The sequence below is a fragment of the Pollicipes pollicipes genome, unplaced genomic scaffold (genome assembly GCF_011947565.3).
Source record: "Pollicipes pollicipes isolate AB1234 unplaced genomic scaffold, Ppol_2.1 Scaffold_4219;HRSCAF=4965_pilon_pilon_pilon, whole genome shotgun sequence".
Taxonomy (NCBI): Eukaryota; Metazoa; Arthropoda; class Thecostraca; order Pollicipedomorpha; family Pollicipedidae; genus Pollicipes; species Pollicipes pollicipes.
This window is the reverse complement of record NW_023596448.1, coordinates 13,038,128-13,046,181: the sequence shown is the minus strand read 5'-3', so window position 1 is coordinate 13,046,181 and position 8,054 is coordinate 13,038,128. Positions and strand designations below refer to the sequence as shown.

Sequence of the window (8,054 nt, the reverse complement as noted above, 5' to 3'; positions counted from 1 at the left end):
ACTTCCAGCTAAATATATCAGTCAACCCGCAGTATTTTGATTTCCAGCGGTGAAAAGCAAAACAAAAACAGCAGGTAGCCTGCACAGTCAGAGATGCGAGGACAGCGAGTCAATTAATGTTATCGCATCGCCTGGACCAATTCGCAGCAGCTACATCAATAACTTAATGGGCTATCGTCCATAGAACGTATGGCTATGGGTAGCTTGTCCCTGCCCCACGGAAGCATGCCTGATGGACCACTATTCCGCTGCAAACGGTACAATAACTCGTGGACACGTGACCACACAATGCTAAATGACTGTCCTCACAGCAGTCCAATAGATGACCGGAACGGCATTCGACAGAGACGGGCACAAATTTATGGCTAGTTCCACCCGCTTACACTCACCTCTCCACGCTAACTGAAACGTCCACCCACCAGCACATAACACAAGCGCAGGGGAAGGGGGAGAGCCGCTGTCCCGCCAGCCCCCCGCGGCGTACCACAGGGCGGTCCACCGTCCCCCTCACCTTAACGACGATAAACGATCTGGCCCGGCGCGCGGTCCGTGCTTCACGCCTGATTAGCGGCGAGATGCAGCGGCAGGACGGGCTGCTCTGACATCTGGCGACGCTGCCGGCGGTCGACGACGTCCTGCCTGGCAGCAGCTGACGCCGCACCCGCCATCTGTTCGCCGGTAGCGTCCTCCGCTCTACGCGACGCAGATAAGGCGTTTGACACGGAAATGCGCGGTTGGCGTGGGGCGTCAGACGACGTCCGTCAGATAGCCGGCGCGACGCTGTGCACTGGAAAGGAGGTGGATTGCCCGCTGCCGCAGACACGCGGGGACAATGTGGCTGTCAAGACGCAGTCCCGCAAAAAATGCGACACGCCTGGTTTGCAAATGTGTTGTAGCGGTGCAGTTGCAGGGCGTGCACCGGTGCTTTGTCTCCCCTTCGTGAAGGACGATAAGGCCATGGTCGCAGAGATAAGGCCATCACGAGCTGGCTATGCTACGACGCCAAGTACGTAATGGTACAAAATGGCATTGACAGGACGCACCAGTGCGATAAAACGACAGGCGCGAAACTACGCGTTTGTACGTTTCTGCCCAGCTACACGAGGGACTCTGAGCCTATCTTTCCGCTTGAACCGGCTTGTGACGAAAAGCTCAGAACCGTCGCACGAAATGGTGTTGTAGCTCAGGAGCATCGCACAGGATACGGCTGTAGCTCAGGAGCGTCGCACGAAATGTGGTTGTGAGCGTGAACCTATGAAACGACACTTGTCAACATTAACCGTGGATGACTGACGATGTCCCAAAAAGACGTTGGATGGCAGGGGTACAATTTCCTATTCAATCCCGCCCCCACCCCTTTTGAAGGAGAAAGGCAGGGAGAGTTCGGTTTTTGCCGTATTTTCAGGGTGGGTTTGGACAATTTTCACTGCTTGGACTTTGAAATATTTTGCGAAACTACACCTCTGATGGACGGACATAGCAGCAGGCGAACCTGGTACAAACAGTACAAATACGGGAGCAAAGAACGCTCCATGCATCGGATTGGCTCAATGCGTACGGTGACATGCCACAGCGGCATTAAGTAGATTTAAGTCAGATGCTACTTAAGTGTGACGAGGTAGCGATATGGTATATACGGCAACATCTAAATGAGCCTCCATTCAGACAAGCATAATGACGAGCATACGTTTCTCCTACAACACCATGGATCAAGGTGGAGGGCGTATTTATCATCCAAGCGACCAAGCCAGCGGTCGATCACGGCACATGCATCGCAGAATGTATGTGTTGCTATGGTGCCCGGCCTATTACTACTCTTGGAGTTAGTTCAGAGCTCTTTCGGCAACGAGTGGCCATTCCAGAGCTGTAGTATGAGGAAGAGATGACAGATGTGGCAGAACCGCAGCCATCCTGGGCTATCAAGCCGATAACGGGCCTGGCCCCGCCCTCCTGGACCCGAGACTGGGGAGTGTGTAAGCGCCCGGGCAAGACCCCCCTCCCCCTCCCCCCCAGCCAGCGGCCGTGGGGCCGTCTCGCAACTGTGATGGTCAACACCATTACAGCTGAGCTTTCAGATTCAGAAGACTGAAATGTTCAGCAGAATGTTTGAATACAGCTGTCAGAATCCATACTTTCCTACCATATATCTGGAGGTATCAAATATCACCTCAATTAAACATTTGCATTCAGTATCTGTACCCGTAACGGGCCATTCGTCAAAGACTCGGGCTGCAACAGGCAGCTCATCATGCAGGTGAGCTGTGACGGCTTCATCTCCAAAACTGACTGTGGTTATGCGCACTGGTGGTCGGAATGCTTGTGACGTAGGATTCATTTTTTAGCTCATTGGTTGCTGGATTGGTTTTGGCTCATGTAGCGTTCCTGTTAAGTGAACGCTGTTTGCCGCAGACGCGGAATCATGGAACGCAAACAGACACATTTTCAAGCCTTGAACTTCACAGCACTAACATTAAGCGGAAGTCGTGCGATTGGGATGTGTCCATTTGAACGCGGCCGTCTTTGGTGACCTGCCCTGTTCCTGCACGGCCGACGGAGCCTAGTTTACTGGCATGGCCACTGGACAGTGGTGCTGAATGAGGGCGGCCGGCAGGAAAGTAGTAGCGAAAATAGATGACAACGTTTTAAACGTAAGAAATACTTATAGTCAGGCGCGCAGGACTCAACCGTGTGCACTGTATATCAGTGCTATAGAGTTATCCAATGGTACCGTAACAGTGTATTCGGTCGGCAGCACCTATTTTAATTAAAGGGTGCGTTCCACATCTGCGCGGGGTTTTGAAGTAACGTAGCCATTTTTAAGATCGTTCGGTACAACGATTTTTGCAGATAAAAGATCGAATAGGAGTGCCCAATGTCATGTAGCGAAGGAGAACGTGGTGCATATGTGCTATATGATTTCCTGAGCTGCGTAAGCCCGTGGGTACTATATACAATAGATAACGGTTTGGGATGGGTTACAGAGTTTGGGAAGCATACATGTAGTGGCACGGGCATGCGGACAACACGTGCCAAATGTCAAGTAGAAACTTTAGGAAGCGTTCCGATATGTGACTGTTTTTTATTCATCATTCGCTTCATTGAATTTATTTGTTTAATTACCAATGCAGAAGTGCAGGACTAGGTGTATTTGTTTTTTTCAAACGTCCTATGGTTGAGAACTTAACCCTCGCCCAGGTGACCGGTTGGATACCCTTAGTTCGGGTAGGGTGTCAATTTGATCCCCCCGAGATCTTAGGAACTAAGGGAGCTAGAGACACCAAATTCACAGGATGCGTTTTCCTGTACGTGACATCACTTGGGCAAAAGTTTGAGGTTTCTAGGTCATGACCATTGGGCCAAATAACAGCAAACAAGGTCAAATTCCGGGCTGGTCTCCAAAGTGCCCCCAGAATCTAAATACCTGTACTAAGCAAAGGGTCACGTGCTCATTTAGGAACAGTGACCTTGTCTGACCTTAAGGGAGGTCATGGTGACAAAAATAATGCAAGACTTCTTTGAGCTAAGCATTTAAATAAGCGGCAAAGGTCAGGCTAGGCAGTATGTTCCTAAAACCAAACTGCCCATCTGGGTCAGTTGAGGTCAGTGACCTATTCTGACCTTTAAGAAGGCTATGGAGGGCGTATAATGCGATTCCTGTCGTCATTGAATTCGAAATGACGACCAGAAATCATCCCATACAGCAAGCCGTGGAGCAACAAAACGGGTTAGTTTTGACCTTGGTCTGACCTTCATACCTGACACTAGAACAGTGAAGTTTGTTCATTCTATTGTTGTGTTTTCTCAAGAAAGTACCTCAGAGATGTATGGCTTCGTCTAACACTCCGTTGTTGCATCACATTAAAGATTCCCTAGGAACTGACTTTGGCTTGCTTGAAACTGAAATACATGGCCTGACTTTGACTTGCCGTAAGTCAGCAGCCTTACACGGTACATCTAAATTTTTAGTACTAAACGATCCGCTATTCAATCTTCTGCAACTATGCATAATTTGGCGCGGTTACCCCGAGCCCTTTTGGAAGCTATTTTGGAAGAACTTTTTTTTGGGGGGGGGGGGGTAAATTGACACCCCCACCCGAGCGCGTGTTAAGATCTGGGGAAATCCGAAGGAGTGGGTACGAGTGGGTAGAACTGGTTGGGTATGGGTAGTGGTTGGGTATGAGTACAGCCCCCTGGTAGCGGGTGGATTGGGAAGAGGAAACCTTATCCTTAAAGACGTCTGCTTTGTGCCCACCACTTAAGCCTGTCGTTCCTTATATCGCCATTTGGCTTTTCTTCACTTTGCCGTCGTCATTTATGCAAACATAAATTACCTTCAAGAAATTCACTATTTACCCCTTCCCCAATTTGGCATGTCACCTTTTTACATGTTGCCATTTTGCATTTCACCATTAAGGCGTTCACCATTTTGGCATGTCGATTTTTTGTAGGTTATATGACTATTTTTATAACTATTATATATAGCTGTTTTTAATTCGCCAGTTCGGAGTCCGCCATTTTAGCATGTCAGTGTCCTTACATGTCGCCATTTTGCAGTTTGCCATTTAGCTGGTTCAAAATCTTGGTATAACACATTTTTACATGTTGCCAACATGAAAGTCGTGGTATAACAGTCGACAAAAAGTCGTTCTACAAACTGCAAGCCGATTTCTTATTCGGACATTGACTAAAAACATCGTCGTCTACATCGTCTACGACAGAGTTGCGAGAATGATGAGAGAAATCAACAGGCACGTCGTGAAGTTGTGAAGCTGTGAAAAGCTGAATGCATAAATTTTGCCGGAGGAACCCTCAGTTTCATTTACCCGTGGTCAACGCACACTACGTTTCGGTGAAAATGGCGCCAATGTTAAACGAAATGCAACAAAAGCACTTACCAGGCGCACGACAGGTTAACTTTATGCGGCAACACGGTGAGCTCGAGGAAAAGAACGACACGACCGAGCTTCGTCCTTCAGCAGTCAGCCCACACTCCCAACGCTAACAAAAGTCCAAAGTCTGTTCCGAGACCAAGACCTGTCTCGCCAGCCGAAGCTGTGCGCGGTGTCATTGCGACTCTAGCTGTTTTCTTCGAGGAACATCGCGCCAAGTTATTCGGCTCTCAGCAAAGGAGCAAGGCAAGCGCAAGCCTTTGCAGACAAGGTGACCGTTGCTGAGGCCGCCGGGGTCGACCAGCGCATTATGCGTCGCCTGAGCACTGTACTGTGAATCGTGGCATCCTGGCGTCCAGTGCACGCTGAAAATCTCGGTACCTATTGCCCTGAAGCAGCCAAACAGCTCGTGTGCACCCAGCCGCGGTACTCGGCGTCCGCATCTGTGCACCAGGTGCACCACATGCAGTAGTTATGGCTGTCGCTCAACGACTTCCGCTCAAGCTCCTCAGTGAAGCCACGAAAGAGTCTTGCAATAACGACCTGCCAGCGTGCCGTGTTGGACAAGCTAGAACAGATTCTAGCCTAACGTCACTAATAACGTAACCTCACTAACCAGATATAAGTCGCTAGCCAGGCCGCGCATGCGCTGGTCACCAGTGACCCCATGGAGAGCCCAGCGGCGAACAGTGTACATTGTCAGGGAACTCCCAGGGGCAGCAGGACGTTACCGGAAGAGGTACTCGCCCTTGTAATAAGAGGACCCTCCAGGAAGGCGCCTCAATATGCATACTTTGGGGGGCCTGAGTCCTCTCAACATAGTGCTGACTGAAGGCCCTCCATGTTATTCTGCATCCCTATCCCAACCCCACCGAATGCATCTGACCAAAAAAGGGTTTGTTAGACCAGCAAAATGCTGCAAGATTCTCTGAATTGCTGATGCACCAGGTGCGTGTACGTATTACTATTAGTGCTATGTTCATTTGGTGTCAAATAGGTTCCCATACATATCAGCGTTTTATCGTCCCAATCCCCTCCCCGCCCGTCCATCCGGCCAACTAATGGGAACATTACACATTTGAAGATATTGAAGCAACCATCAGAAACGATGAAATAAGCTTACTTCTAATTATTGGTATGCTTTTAAGCGGAAAGACTGTTCTAGGCCACAGTTTCTGTGTTTAATAAATATGCTCCTCAGTACGTCATTGTTTGAATGCATCATCGCGGCTTGCACAACACATTTAAGCTTTTGAATAGTTGAATTTAGAACTTGCACAACAGAAGAATGTGAATTTATGTTACTTCTGCCATTCATTTTGATAATGGCATGTTACCGAGACATATACGATTTATATCTCTGTTCTCCTGGTTGCTCTACAAGGAGAAGGCTATTACTACTGTCTTGTCTATGTGCATGACAGATCATACAAGAGCTAAGTTTTGTAGCACAGTCGTGATTGTGGTAGAATTTGACGGCCAATTCAATGGCAAAACACAAGCAGCTAAACATTTCGAGAACCAGAGGTTTCACATTCATCAACTAGTGGGTACGATTTACATAGTTTCGAGCTTCCATGTTTGATATCCTGCTTGTTCTCAGGTACCAGCAGGTACCGAGGGGGGGTGGGGGTGGGGGGGGGGGGGGCAGGAGTTCACAGCTGGGGTAACCCAATTTGGACGTTGGGAGAGAGGGAGGCGTCGCCAACCAGAAGAACACAAACCGACAGCCGTGCCGACCGCCCAGTAACAGGACTGCGTATCCGCCACGGCTTGACCGCAACTACTGTTCACCTGGGCAGATGGCGCCACGTGTGTGGCAATTCCCGACTCGACGCCAGGTGGCCAGCGTGGGCATGCGAGTCCCCCATGGCTGCACACACGTTTACAAATAGCAATACGATGCCAAGCAATAATGGAGGTAAGAGGTTGCTGCGGATGCGCAACACGCGTCCCTGCCATACGCGATGTGTTTTCACCTCCACTCGCAGTGACTTCGCATCTCCAAACACAGTGACCTCTCACCTCCAAACACAGTGGTCTCTCACCTCCGTACACAGTGGACTCTCACCTCCGTACCCAGTGGACTCTCACCTCCAAACACAGCGGCCTCTCACCTCCACACGCAGTGACCTCTCATCTCCAAACACAGTGGCCTCTCACCTCCGCACACAGTGGACTCCCACCTCCATATGCAGTGGACTCTCACCTTCATACACAGTGGTCTCTCACCTCCACACACAGTGCGCTCTCATCTCCATACGCAGTGAACTTTCGCCCTCATACACAGTGAACTCTCATCTCCATACGCCGTGAACTTTCGCCTTCATACACAGCGCACTCTCATATCCGTGCGCAGTGAACTTTCGCCTCCCCACACAGTGCACTCTCATCTCCATACACAGTGAACTTTCATCTCCATACACAGTGGACTCTCATCTACACATGCAGTGAACTTTCGCCTCCATACACCGTGGACTCTCATTCCCATATGCAGTGGAGTCTCACCTCCATGCGCAGTGAGTTTTTACCTCCACACAGACTTGCGTTCGACTCGAGCTAAATCTTGAATCGGCTCATGAGTCAATCGTTCTGACGCGAGTCATGAGCTGAGTCGGCTCACCAGTAAAAATGACGCTTTGAGTCGTGAGCTGAATCACATTCTTTGTAAACTTCATTGGCTTAATCGTAAGCCAATCATTTCTCACCATGTTGTGTCAGTGAGTCATATAACTCAAATGAAAACGTTAACATGAGAAAACACAGCAAGTTCCCCAGACAAATTGGCAGACTTTTTCGGATTTTTTTTAACCGAAAGTAAAGTAAAAAAGCAACCGCAATTTAAACAAATTTCGGAGCATTCAAATGAACGGCATGCAGCATTAGTTATACAACTTTTTGCCAAATCATTCTTCGCAGCAAACACAACAGCATTGATCCTGAACTTAAAGGGAGTGTTCGACATTTATATGGGGTTTTGAACTGAAGCAGCCATCTTGCACATCTTTCGGTGCTGTCCACAATCCTGTCCTTAGTACCTAAGCCCCTTTAGTTTCTGAACTACACGTTCGCGAAAATGGAAAGGGGATATCAAGCAGCGTATTTCAGAGTCACCTTGGCATTCCTGACGTCAAAATAATGTCATCCAAATCCTGCCATTTCATG

General features: G+C 49.0%; 1 protein-coding gene across 1 annotated transcript in view; it reads right to left on the bottom strand.

Moving 5' to 3' along the window:
* Nucleotides 1-678, bottom strand: part of LOC119095961 (regulator of G-protein signaling 13) — a 15,267-nt gene extending 14,589 nt beyond the window's left edge. Inside the window, exon 1 of the mRNA XM_037218824.1 lies at nt 512-678. The gene's annotated coding sequence lies outside the window, so the exon portion shown is untranslated. The remainder of the gene's footprint in view (nt 1-511) is intronic.
* Between the last annotated feature and the right edge of the window lie 7,376 nt (nt 679-8,054).